Source organism: Zea mays, chromosome 7, assembly GCF_902167145.1.
Source record: "Zea mays cultivar B73 chromosome 7, Zm-B73-REFERENCE-NAM-5.0, whole genome shotgun sequence".
Taxonomy (NCBI): domain Eukaryota; kingdom Viridiplantae; phylum Streptophyta; class Magnoliopsida; order Poales; family Poaceae; genus Zea; species Zea mays.
In genome coordinates, this window is record NC_050102.1 from 114,382,255 (window position 1) to 114,397,134 (window position 14,880).

A 14,880-nucleotide genomic window follows, 5' to 3' on the forward strand; every position below is an offset into this window, starting at 1 on the left:
CAAGTACCACGTACTCACTCGATGGTGAGGCACAGAGCAAATACAATAAAACATAAAACCATACATTAAGGAATATTAAATTTATTACATCATCATCGGAGTTTTTGCAAAAGTAGTCATCATTGTTCGGAATGCAGCGGAATAAAACTAACGGTAAATAAACAAAGAGATGGGGAAGCCTGTCCCATCACTCCTCATGCTCCTCCTCAGCCGAGGCAGGGTCCCACTCGACTGTCCATCCCGGTGGCAAGATGGACGGCCAAGTCACTCCAGCAACTATGTCCTCCAGAGAACTTGTAAAATATGCCACAAGCAAGGCTGAGTATACTAATACTCAGCTAGACTTACCCGGTGTGAGGAGTCTACTCCTCTACCTCTAGACATGCAGCTGTTTGGCTGAGGGGTTTGGTTGCCAAAAGCACTAGCTGAGTTTATAAATCAAGTTTTAGCTTTGTCAAGTTTTAGTGTGACTCTCTTAAGACTAAATGTATGCCTATATAATCATACATGGTATCAAACATTTAGCAATCAACAACTTTTGCCAAGTCATCTCATTTCCACTTGTTACTCAATGTAGCAGCATGGATCAAGCAGTCTCATTAGCTGCGAGAAGCAGACGATTCGAATCGAGTTTTTAAACCTTGCAAGGTAAACCTAAACACGTGACGTGGCGAGGCACTCCGTCCCCACACACATCAACCGTCCCCATCGATTCCCCGTCAGCAGATCAGGGCTCACCGCCTTGGCGTACAATGCCTCACTGACCCCGACTGCCGTCGTGCAGTGACCACACTTGTACCCACCATAACCGGAATGGGAGACCACGTCTCAGGTCGCGTGAGGGGCAAAGTCTGCTGCCAGGTTCACTCAGGTACTAGGCTTACCGATTTACCATATTTCTCGGCATGTGTTTAGTACGTTCAAACGCTTCACACACGCTACCACACCTTCATCCTTATTCCAATTTCCGTCTCGTAGACAACGCATCCCCATGGACCGTTGTCCACAGACTATCATCATTATGATATCAAAATGGATACAACCAATTCCTGACCTCGCGCGAGTGCTAGAAAAATCACTCGACTTCTACCGAGATCCCTAATTAATAAAGCAGCTATTCGACCTAGCATACTAGTATCCATCATAAAAGGATTCCTGAGATCATGCAACTAGGGTTTCAAACAACTCCTACACTTAAGTGCACATTCAATCCTACAATCATTAAGTGGAGTAAAATAACATAATAAATAGGTTATGCATAAAACCGGGGCTTGCCTTCCAAAGCTGGGGCAGGCAGATCCTCTGGGCCAGGCTCTGGTGCTAGATCCGGGGCTACCTCTTGAGCAACTCCTTGCTCTGGCACGAGGATGTACTTGTGGGGGATAGATATCCCCCGGGTCCACTAAAGAGTAAAAGACCTCACGAAAGGCCCAAGGGCCCAATAAATCATAAGGTCATTCTTTCGTGGGCCTGGGGAGAGACAACCAGCAGAGCAGATCGACATGAGGCAGGATTGATGTAAACCTGGACGACCCACAACGTCGAGCGAATGACCACAACAGAGATCCGACTTTCCCGCGCTGGGGCCCCCATGCAACGGAGCCATGCGAGGATAAGTCGGCAGGATTACACGGAGATAAACTCAAGAAGTTCACTATCTTTTAGCTACTCGTTGTTATCATATCCACATGTATTGCCCCACGGTCGAGCATATAAGGCCTAGAGGGCACCCCTTCAGAACGATCGACCCTATTACTTAGCCACCCACGTCAACTCTCTGTATTCTCAATCTAGAGAGCTCTCTTGTAACCACATTCACCAAGCATACTCACCAGGACGTAGGGTGTTACGCATCTCTAAGCGGCCCGAACCTGTAAACCTTGTCCACTATTCCTCGTGCAATCGGCACGAACCATTTTGCTACAGTTGTCGACACCGTCCTACTCCTAAAAACACCTTGAGGGGCAACCCCGGGTGTGCGGTCGGACCCAAAACACCGACAGCTGGCGTGCCAGGTAGGGGGTGTGTCGACGATCCAAGATAGCTCAATGGCCGTCACCTTCTACAGCAAGATCACCCTGCGTCCCGGATCCATATTCTGCTTCAGAACAATCTCATCCGTGGCGGATGAAGAGGGAACTCTACACCGCATTGCGGATCCGCCGGAAAAGAAGTCTCCTCCAACAAACTCCGAAAATGCCGGAGAAGCGCGACCTCCAGCTCTCCAGAAAAAGATCGCCTCCGGAAAGTCGGGGGCCGAGGGCCCGGTGACCCGGAGAACTCCACTGTCTACTTCCCCGACAAAAGAATGGACACAGATCGCGAGGAAGGAGACCAAGGAAAAGCAAGTTGTTCTTTCCGTTCCTCCGCCCTCAAAGGAGAACGAAAAGAAGATCGCCACGACAGCAGCACCATTCTATCCCGACGTCCTCTTCATCGGGAGGGTGGAGTCACCTACCGTCTCCGACGACGAGCCGACTGCACCCGGGGAAGAACCGCCTCAACGAGAATCCCGCCGACGAAGGAATCGGCGCAGGAACATTCGACGACATCACGTGGCCGGGGAACGGGATCCGGAGCAGCCTGTCTCGCGAGACGAGGTCTCGGAGATAGGAGAAACTCCGGAAGAACGCGTCTTCAGAGAACGAAGGAACTCCCGACGACGAGATCGCCGACGGGCTCAGGAACAAGCCGAGCAAGATGCAAGGCAACGCCGGGAGAATCCATTCTTCGGGCGCAACCTGAACCCTGACTTTGCCCGAGTTATGAACACGCCGAGCGAAGTCGGAGGAGTATTGGCTCGGATAGCTGATGGACTCCCTCGGACTCCCGACGCCGAAGGCTACCGACGACTGTTCACCCAGGCAGCCAACCATCTTCTACCGCTTGCTCACCCGCCGAACGATCTACAACACGCCATCAACAGTCGTCGAGACGCGCGAAGCTCCATTAATGCTTCGCGCGAACGGCGGCATGAGAACAAGATCCGCCGCTGGGAGGAGTACGACAGGGATCATGGTATCCCAGCTCAGAGCTAGGCCACCAGAACTGAGTCGGCAACGGCCTCAACTGGCGGTACCACCCGGGGACGGTCGAGGAACCACCACCACTACTCCCCTCCCCGGGACAGGCATCATCCCCGACGATAGGAGGACACCTGCGGAATGTCTGCTCTTACTCCGCGCCTTAGGGCCATCCAATGGCCTCCCAATTTCAAGGTATCCAATGTCGACAAGTATGAACCTAAGCAGGATCCAGGGGGTTGGCTGGCCGTCTACACCACCGCTGCTCGAGCTGCCGGGGCATCCGAAGACGTGATGACCGCGTATTTACCCATCGTCCTTGGGCAAGACGCGCTGCAATGGTTACGACATCTACCCCGACACTGCATCGACGACTGGGGCGACTTCAGTCGACGCTTCACCGCCAATTTCCAGTCCCTCTCCGACAAACCGGCGCAACCATGGGACCTCAAATCCATCAAGCGCCGGGGGGACGAAACTCTTCGGTCGTACCTCAAAAGGTTCCAGACCATGAGAAATCGTATCCCCGAGGTCACGGAGGCGGCCGTGATCGAAGACTTCTACAGAGGATCCAATGACTCGGCCTTCGTCCGAGCCATACTGCAGAAGGCGCCGACTACTTCCGAGGAGCTGTTCCGGGAAGCTGATCTCTACATCACCGCCGACGAGCGAGCTCAGGACCTCATCGGAGGAGCAAAGCCCGCACCGGCAGCACCACGACGCGACGCGAACCAGTAACCCGACAAACGCTGGGAGAAGAGGCCTCACGAAGAAGTGCACGCCGCCGGACCACCTGCCTCTCGCGCCCGAGGAGGACCTCGCGGAGGCGAACGCACGCGGGACGACATCCTCGACACCCAGTGCCCGTACCACAAAGACATGCGCCACACTCTTCGTAACTGTCGGGACTTCAAGCACTCCATCGGGCACGGCCGACCCTTCCAACCTGTACCTCCTCCTCCGCCGAGGGGAGGACCAGATGAACCACGACAACCCCATCAGCAGGAGGAGGGAGGAGGAGGAGGAGCTTTCCCGCGCGTGGACAGAGAGGTCAACGTCATCTTCGGCGGACACGGAACGCAGGAGAACAAACGACAACAAAAGCTCAACGACCGCCAGATATTGGTGGCGACCACCGGTCCTCCCGCCCCATACCGGTGGTCGGAGCACCCGATCACTTTCGCTCGGGAGGATCAATGGCTCAACTTCGACCATCCAGGCAAATACCCGCTCCTCGTCGATCCGGTGATCCGAGAGAGCCGGGTGAAGAAGGTGCTGGTGGACGGGGGGAGCAGCATCAACGTCACCTTCCCCCGGACACTCAAAGGCTTGGGAGTTCACCTCAAAGAGCTCCACGAGTCGGACACTCCCTTCTTCGGCATCGTGTCGACTGAAGGGGAATACCCGCTGGGCCACATCTACATGCCTGTCACCTTCGGAACTCCGGAGAACTACAGAACCGAGTTCCTGAGGCTTGAAGTGGCGAACTTCGACTGCGGGTACAACGCCATCATCGGAAGACCGGGATTGGCCAAATTCATGGCCATTCCGCATTACACATACATGATACTGAAGATGCCAGGACCGCAAGGAATCATAACTGTGCGCGCCGACTTCCAAGGCGCCGCAGAGTGTTTCTGAGTGGCCATCCAGGCAGCCCTCACCACCAAGCCGTCGACGGTTCCTTCTACACTGGCGAACTCTAAGCCTGAGGAGGACCTCGCAGTACCGGCAAACGAAGCTCAGGCCGCGACCTCTACGCGGCCGACTGAAGAAACCAAGAGAATCAACCTGGGGTTCGCTGATGAGCGCAAGACGGCTATCATTAGCTCCAGCTTGGACGACAAATAGGAAAGCGTGCTCGTCCAGTTTCTGCAAGATAACCGAGATGTATTCGCATGGCAACCTGCGAATATGCCAGGAGTCCCAAGAGAACTGGCCGAGCACAAACTGAAGGTCTACCCCCAGGCGAGGCCGATTCGGCAAAAGCTACGTCGTTTCACGCCCGACAAGAGAGAGGCCATTCGCGCCGAGTTAGCTCGCTTGGTCGCGGCTGGATTTATTAGAGAAGTATTACACCCCGAGTGGTTAGCCAACCCTGTTCTTGTACTCAAAAAGAATAAAGTGGATTGGCGCATGTGCGTCGACTACACTGATCTCAACAAACACTTCCCAAAGGATCCCTTCGGGCTCCCAAGGATAGATCAGGTGGTGGACTCCACCGCTGGATGTTCTGTGCTGTCTTTCTTAGATTGCTATTCCGGGTATCATCAGATTAGTTTGGCAAAGGAAGACGAGGAAAAAACGACGTTCATCACTCCGTTTGGTGCTTTCTGTTATACCTCCATGCCGTTCGACCTCAAAAACGCTGGAGCGACTTATCAGAGAGCCATTCAAACATGCTTAGCCGATCACTGGGGCAAGCGTGTGGAGGCCTACGTAGATGATGTGGTAATCAAAACGGAGAATTCGGAAAACTTCATCGAAGACTTACAGCTGGTTTTCAACAGCCTGAGACGATATAGATGGAAGGTTAATCCCGAAAAATGTGTTTTCGGGGTACCAGCAGGAAAGTTGCTCGGGTTTATCGTCAGCCACCGAGGAATTGAGGCTAATCCGGATAAGATTGAGGCTATCATGAAGATGGAAGCTCCTCGATCACGAAAGAAGGTTCAGCGACTTACTGGATGTATGGCAACTCTGAGCAGATTTATATCCAGGCTGGGAGAAAAAGGTTTGCCATTTTACAAGCTACTCAAGAAGGTGGATAAGTTTCAACGGACTTCAGAAGCACAAGAAGCTCTAGATGCACTGAAAAAATTCTTGACAACACCACCAGTACTGAAACCACCCCGGCGAGCTACGTCAACTCAACCAGCTGAAGATTTGCTACTGTATATCTCTTGCACGACTCACGTGGTAAGCACCGCGTTGGTAGTCGAGCGAGTAGAAGAAGGACACGCTTATCCAGTGCAACATCCTGTTTACTTCATCAGTGAAGTTCTAGGCCCCTCAAAGAAAAAGTATCCTCAAGTTCAGAAGCTATTATACGCAGTACTTCTAACTGCCCGCAAGCTGCGTCACTACTTTGATGACCACAAAGTCATAGTAGTCACTGGTTTTCCAATAGGGGATATTCTTCACAACAAGGAAGCCATTGCCCGAATAGCCAAGTGGGCTTGCGAGCTAGGATATCATGACATCGAGTTCCGACCTCGCACTGCCATCAAAACTCAAGCGCTGGTTGATTTCGTATCAGAGTGGACTGAACAGCAAGTACCAGATAACCCAGAGACTGCAGAAGTATGGCGAATGTATTTTGATGGCTCGCTGAAGCTGCAGGGAGCAGGAGCAGGGATTCTCTTCACCGCACCTGGAGGCGAACACCTCAAGTACGCCCTCCAGTTGCTATTTCCGGCCTCCAACAATGCAGCCGAGTATGAAGCTCTGATCCATGGATTGAACATCGCCATCTCATTGGGCATCAAGAGATTGATGGTATATGGAGACTCTCTAGTAGTCATCAGCCAGATAAACAAGGAGTGGGATTGTTCAAGCGATTCAATGGGAAAATACTGTGCTGCCGTCCGAAAGCTGGAAGATAAATTCGAGGGTCTGGAATTTCATCACGTAGAAAGAGATCGGAACACAGCAGCCGATGTACTGTCCAAGCTAGGGTCCAGTCGAACTCAGGTCCCACCCGGAGTCTTTGTGCAAGAAATTCTACAGCCGAGTATCTCAATGGATCAAACAGAAGAGTGCAACATCATAGATCAACCCGAGTCGGACTCTGATGACTGGAGAAGGCCAATCATCAAGTATATAAAAAATGAAGAAGAACCAGATGACAAGAACTCGGCCGAGCGCATTGCCAGACAGTCGGCTCACTACACACTCATTGGGGAGACATTGTATAGAAGGGGTGCATCAGGCGTCCTCATGAAGTGCATCCTCCCGTCCACTGGGAAGCAACTTCTGGAGGAGGTCCATGCTGGGCAATGTGGAATACATGCAGCATCCAGAACACTGGTCGGGAAGGTCTTCAGGTCAGGATTCTATTGGCCAACAGCAAAGAACGATGCAGCCAAGTTAGTTCAGAGGTGCGAAGCTTGCCAATACTTGTCGAAGCAACAACACCTGCCAGCACAGCAACTGCAGACCATACCAGTAACTTGGCCCTTCGCGTGCTGGGGACTGGATATGATTGGACCTTTCAAGAAAGCTCAGGGGGGATACACTCATGTATTGGTAGCGATCGACAAATTCACTAAATGGATAGAGTTCAAGCCCATTGCTTCTTTAACCTCTGCTAAGGCCGTGGAATTCATACAGGACATAATATTCAGATTCAGGATACCAAACAACATCATAACTGACTTAGGATCCAACTTCACAAGTTCAGAATTCTTCGACTTCTGCGAGCAGAAGAGCATTCAGATCAAGTATGCATCTGTAGCACATCCAAGGGCCAACGGGCAGGTTGAGCGAGCCAACGGGATGATACTGGAGGCACTCAGGAAAAAGGTCTTCGATAAGAATGAAAAATTCGCAGGAAAGTGGATAAGGGAATTGCCCTATGTCGTTTGGAGCCTAAGAACCCAACCTAGCCGAGCCCTGCATGGAAACACTCCTTTCTTCATGGTCTATGGGTCGGAGGCAGTGCTACCCGCTGATCTCAAGTTTGGGGCGCCAAGGTTGATCTTCGAAAGCATAGCAGAAGCTGAGGCCACCAGGCTGGAGGACATTGATGTACTTGAAGAAGAACGACTAAACGCGGTAATCCAATCAGCACGGTACCAGCAGACTCTAAGGCGCTATCACGACAAGGCTGTGCGACAACGATTCTTCTCAGTAGGAGATCTCGTCCTCCGCCGAATTCTAACGGGGGAGGGATGGCACAAGTTATCACCCTTATGGGAAGGACCCTTCATGGTAGCAAAAGTCACTCGGCCCGGATCGTATCGTCTCACTCAGATGGATGGCACAGAAGTTGGGAACTCCTGGAACATAGAACACCTCAGAAAGTTTTATCCCTAGCTGTATTTCAAAACTGCTGGGACGACGATGTACTCTGTAAAGTGGAAATATATCATCAATAAGAAAGAGGTTTCAAAGATACTTAGTTCATCTACGATTGACTTGCATTCTTACTTAACTCGGGGTGACCACTATGCCCTACTAACGGAGCAATCGACTTAAGTCGGCAACGACTTAAGGCGGTGCAACATGCTCACGCTTACTTAACTCGGGGTGACCACTATGCCCTACTAACGGAGCAATCGACTTAAGTCGGCAATGACTTAAGGCGGTGCAACATGCTCACGCTTACTTAACTCTGGGTGACCACTATGCCCTACTAACGGAGCAATCGACTTAAGTCGGCAATGACTTAAGGCGGTGCAACATGCTCACGCTTACTTAACTCGGGGTGACCACTATGCCCTACTAATGGAGCAATCGACTTAAGTCGGCAATGACTTAAGGCGGTGCAACATGCTCACGCTTACTTAACTCGGGGTGACCACTATGCCCTACTAACGGAGCAATCGACTTAAGTTGGCAGCGACTTAAGGCGGTGCAACATGTTCACGCTTACTTAACTCGGGGTGACCACTATGCCCTACTAATGGAGCAATCGGCTAAAGTCAGTGGCGACTTAAGCCGGTGCAGCATGCTCATGCCTATGCAATTCAGGGGATGACTTCTATATCCCGCAAACAAATTTCATAATCATCGTGCGTCATTTTATTACTGCAGATTTACGAACTGATGAATTCTGATACAATAAGAGAGTAATTTTATCATTCGAATGCTAAACTGATGTCCTCTAACAAATACTCGATCATGCTAACCGCGCGCTCAAAGCACGCAAAATGTTTCTCTATTTCGCAATGTCTTTCTCAGGAGCGACCGACGAAGAAGGGTGACTCGAGGAATCAGGGGCAGCATTCACATCAGCCCTTATGTCTTCAGGAACAACCACGCCGGGTCTCCTCATCAAGATTCGTCCCGCCCGAATAGCCTTGTCCATGGCTCTATCGCGCTGGGCTTTGAGAGTAACAGAAGTTTCTTCGGCAACTTTAGCAGCCAGTCGAGCAGTCTCTAACTCCTGGACAATGGATTTCTTGGAAGCTCGGAGTTCTTTGATGGTGGCATCCTTTGCTGATATCAGCTGCTTGAGGCGGGTCACTTCGTCCGCGGATTCCTGCAGCCTACAACGTTGATTGTCCAATTCCTCCATTGTAAAGCAGTGACTCCTCTCCAAGATGGTCAGCGAGTTGCTAGAATCACGATACAATCTGTCAAGATTGTCACGAGAAGCAGCAAGGATACGCTTTTCTTCCTGCGAGCAAAAATCAACTCCTTCAAAAACCAAGCAAGTAACAGGAACACAGCAAGGCAAAGCACAGTTTTGTAAATTACCTTTTCAGAATCGAACTAAGCATGAAGAGAAGAACTCAGTGCATTGGCGTCATCCAAGGCAGCAGAGACTTGACCCAGTTCAGTTTGGCTCTGAGAGTACTTCTCCTCGAAGTCAGTACACCGCTGAACCAATTCAGCCTGATCTCGGGAATGTTTTTCCTCAAGTATTGAAATCTGCCGAGTCATTCCTAGCAAGAGATAATCAAACAAAACGGGGTCAGAAGGTAAAGCAGTCCACAGCGAAGGCAGAGAGAAGCAAAAAAGCACTAACCAGTGTTGGTTGCCTCCAATTCAGAGACACGATGTTGAAGTGACACTGGATTCCAACACGCAAGAGACGAAGCCACTTCTGGGACGGAAGCACCCTGCAATCTTAGCTGGCTGGCCATCCCATCCACCAAAGCCTGACGAGGAGAACAAATGAGTGTAATAACAGCAGTTCAAGCAATGTAAAAATCAAGCTAAAGTACATCACAGTACCTGGAGGTTGGAAAAGAACGAAGGGATCCCCAAATCAGGAGAGATCAGTTGATAACCAGGTGTAAGACCACCACCCGAAGCAGCTTGCAACAAACCAGTAGGAATCAGCTCGGTGCCTTCAACAGAGCCAAACACCTGATCAGCGGGGACGCTGCCCTCTAAAGCGACTCCCTGGTCCAAGGTTTGAGCTACCACCATACAGCCAGAGAGTGGAGGAGATCCCGCATGAACGTCCATGGAAGTACAGGAAGGAGACCCCGCTCGGGCACCCTCGGGGGCTGGGTCATAGTTTGCACTGCTCGCTTGAGCCGGATCATCCCCGGCAGCACCCTTGGGGGCTGGGCAGTGGCTTACACTCTTCACCCGAGCTAAGTCATCCCCGGCGACACCCTCTGGGGCTGGGCATGTGTCAGCACCATTCTTGAGGTCCAAGCTCTCTGCAGTAACCACCTCTAAGGTTGACGAGCCCTCAGCTACCTCCATAGGACCAGGACGATCCAAGTCAGTCTCCCGGCCCTCGAGATCGCGCTCTAAGGTCGACGAGGCACGGGATGACCTCAACCCAGCATCGGGCACGTCAGCGCAAGCCTCCATTGCACCATCATCCACTGGCTCCGATAACAAGTCCTCTGGGACCATATCCTCCAGAGTCTGATCAAAGTTGGCCAGGGACAGTTCTTGCAGACCAATGAGGGCAGACAAAGCAGGAGAGGGAACTCCACTACTTTCACCACTGGCGATGAACTGCCGACTGTTTTTCCGAGTCAAAGGAATCTCATTTTCCTCTTCCTCATCATCCACATTGGCAACACAAGCGAGCAGAGTGGGAGGCGAATGGCAGAGAGGATTCGGAAGCAGGAAAGCAAGAACTAGGGCACGGAAAGCAAAGGCGGCTAAAAGCGCAGCTCTTATGGGATATTCTCGAGCCAGATACCGTTTCAAAAAGTGCCCAGTCATCACCCGGCGGTTATTTCCAAAACCCCAGCATGCCACGTGGAAACCCGGCAGTTATCTATAGAACACCGGTGCGCCACCTCATCACTCGGCCATCGTCCTCAAAGTGGCTCGCGCGGCCTGCTATCACTCGGCGTTGCCTCCAAAACGCCGATTTCGTGTTCAGTCGCTCGGCATTACCTCTAAAATGCCGATGTCGCCTTCCAGTCGGTAGGCGTTGCCTCCAAAACGCCGATTTCGTGTTCAGTCGCTCGGCATTACCTCTAAAAATGCCAACGTCGCCTTCCAGTCGGTCGACATTGCCTCCAAAACGCCGATTTCGTGTTCAATCGCTCGGCATTACCTCTAAAAATGCCGACGTCGCCTTCCAGTCAGTCGGCGTTACCCCCAAAATGCTGATATCGCGTTCAGTCGCTCGGCATTACCTCTAAAAATGCTGACGTCGCTTTCCAATCACTCGGTGTTGCCTCTAAAACGCTGATATAGTGTTCAGTCGCTCGGCGTTGCCTCTAAAACGCCGACATCGCCTTTCAGTCACTCGGTATTACCTCTAAAACGCTGACGTCGCCCTCTGGCATCATCTCAAGTCGCTCGGCATTACCTCTAAAATGCTGACGTCGCTTTCCAATCACTCGGCGTTGCTTCTAAAACACTGATACGGTCTTCAGTTGCTCGGTGTTACCTCTAAAACACAGACACCATCTACAAGTTACTCGGCAGCTATTTCTAGAAGCATCAGTTTGATCCCCAAGTTATTCATCTACTGTCTCAAAGGAATCAGTTTTACAAACAAGCAAGACGAGTTATCAAGGAGAAGCCAACGTCATTCTTTCATTAAAAGGGAAGATAACAAACTTACAAATCAACTCTTTACGAGTTGATACTTCCCTACTATTACTACATTACATTACTACTACTACTACACTACGCTATACTACTCTACATTACTACTACATTATTCTAACTATACTATACTAATATCTAAAAGACCAGTGGCATCTAGCCACTGGCCCTGTTGCTGCCGCCGCCGCCGCCCCTGGTGCTGCCCCTGCTGCTGCCGCCCCGGTTGCTGCCCCTGCTGCCGCCACCGTCACCGTCCTTGCTGCCGCCGCCGCTGCCCCTGCCGCTGCCGTCACCGTCACCGTCGCCATCATCGTCGTCGTCGCCGTCGTCGTCATCGTCGTCCTCGTCCTCGCCTCCGCCGTCCGAGTCCTCCTCATCCGAGGAGTACTCCGACTCATCCGAGCCCTCGAGCCCGGAGCGCTCGACGGCCCGGATGTACGTCCAGACCTCCGCCGCAAGCCCCTGGGAGTTGTCTGAGTCGTCAGACGACTCACGCAGGGGGACGGGAGTCGGAGACCCCTAAGACTCAGAGGAGAACTCCTCCTCTGAGTACTCCGAGTCACCAAACTCCTCCGATGGAGGAGTTGGCTCACGCTTACGCTTGTTGTTCTTGCCCATGGTGGAAGCAGAAGGGAAAGAAGAGAGGGAAGCAGCAGAGAACAGCGAAGGATGTGGAAAAGCCAAAGGGACAACGACGTTATTTATAGAAGGAGAAGGCAACCACTCACCTCCAACTGCGGTCACTGAACAGTCGCAAAGCATTCAATAAGCACTTCAACCCGTCTAAAGACACGTCAGGCGGCTGACGCCGTTTCACGCAACACAACACCCATTGGGACTCCAGTCAACAGCACGGAGGATATGATTACACTCGCCGTCACATCACATTACTACTCAGAAGCAGCCGGCTAAAACACTCAGCGTACCAAGCCGTCCCTTGCCCACACCCATTGGGGGGGGACGCCCAGGAATTATCAGTATATTTTTCAAAACGGTCACATCTGTGCAGGACACGCAGTGAATACCTCAAGACAAAAATGAGATATCAGTAAGGATCAGAGGAAAGCCAAATATAGCCAGTGAAGTACAAAATATGGCCGACAGAAGCGACGCGAAGACTAGACAAAGAACGTCCATCAAACGTCCAATCAGTCGCAGAGCAAATAAATTGCACTACCTAGCAAGATATGGAGGGATTGCGAACTCAGCTGCTAAAGACAAAAAACATATGCTGACCTCTGAAGCAAAATATTGATGACATAATGCTGACCTCCAAAGCATAATGCGAATAGCTTCGTGCCAATTTCTACAAACAGAAAGGATAATTTTCAGCAAAACAGACACAAAAGAAAGACCTTCGAATGGATTACCCTCTAAAATCCATTTGAAGGTCGGGGGCTACACCCATTGGGTGCACCTCCGGTGCACCCCATGGATTATCATTCCAAACCAAGATAGTGCCGACTTCTAAGGCGTGGGACAAGATTAAAAGGCCAACCTTCAACCAAAACACAGGAGCACTAATGGAAATAATTTCTGGGGAAGACCTTCAAGCATATTATTTTCTAAAAATCTACTCGAAGCTCGGGGGCTACACCCATTGGGTGCACCTCCGGTGCACCCAATGATGTTCAGAATCCAACAAATTGAAATGCCGACCTCTAAGGCACAAGCACGAAACTAAGCTTCGATCAACGAGTGATCGAAGCAGGAGAAGACAACAGGAAGTCATTTTCTTCAAATCACCTGCAAGCTGGACCTGGGATCTTTGGGCTGATTACCTCTAAATTAACCCAAAGATCGGGGGCTTGTGGGGGATAGATATCCCCTGGGTCCACTAAAGAGTAAAAGACCTCACGAAAGGCCCAAGGGCCCAATAAATCATAAGGTCATTCTTTCGTGGGCCTGGGGAGAGACAACCAGCAGAGCAGATCGACATGAGGCAGGATTGATGTAAACCTGGACGACCCACAACGTCGAGCGAATGACCACAACAGAGATCCGACTTTCCCGCGCTGGGGCCCCCATGCAACGGAGCCATGCGAGGATAAGTCGGCAGGATTACACGGAGATAAACTCAAGAAGTTCACTATCTTTTAGCTACTCGTTGTTATCATATCCACATGTATTGCCCCACGGTCGAGTATATAAGGCCTAGGGGGCACCCCTTCAGAACGATCGACCCTATTACTTAGCCACCCACGTCAACTCTCTGTATTCTCAATCCAGAGAGCTCTCTTGTAACCACATTCACCAAGCATACTCACCAGGACGTAGGGTGTTACGCATCTCTAAGCGGCCCGAACCTGTAAACCTTGTCCACTATTCATCGTGCAATCGGCACGAACCATTTTGCTACAGTTGTCGACACCGTCCTACTCCTAAAAACACCTTGAGGGGCAACCCCGGGTGTGCGGTCGGACCCAAAACACCGACAGTACTCTCCGTCCGCGAGGTTGCAATCTATCGAATGCAACGAATAAGATATATGCATGCTATGATATGCAGAAATTAATAGCAATTATGCCTTAGTGCAGAAAAACTAAGTTGGTTAATCATTTAGGGTTTCCTTATTATAAGAGGCTCTTAGGGTTTTAGGCCTACCAATTTAGGTTTGAGTTTCTTGCCTAAGCATAATGGATTGAGACTTGGAATGCCCCTTTAATGTTTTAGTGGGTACTCAAGGGGTTTTGCTGGTTCAGTTAGGGTAACATTAGTCTCCACTATTAATTTCCTTTTTCTTTTTCTATTTATGCTTTTGGGGTAGGTTTGAACTATAACAGTGATTTAACTTTTCCCAAAAATTCTATAAAAATTACAGTGGGTTACTATTTGTCACTGCAGGCTATCCTATAAATTTGAAATGGATACTAATTAAGATATTACTTGTGCAAAATTAACAAAAACAAGTTTTAAAAGGGCACTTTACACTATAGCTGTGATTTAAGTGAGGTTTCAGTACCAAATTTTATTTTTGCCCATATACATAGGTTATTAGGTCTCTGTGTTAAAAATCACAGAAAAAGGCCTACTGGATATTTAGTTGTGAATTTCTAAAGTTTTATGTCAAAAAGGTGCTTATAACTAACTTGTTATTTGAAAAATATCAAACAACAGATTTCATATTTTCCTATGTTTATAATAACAAAAAATTAGT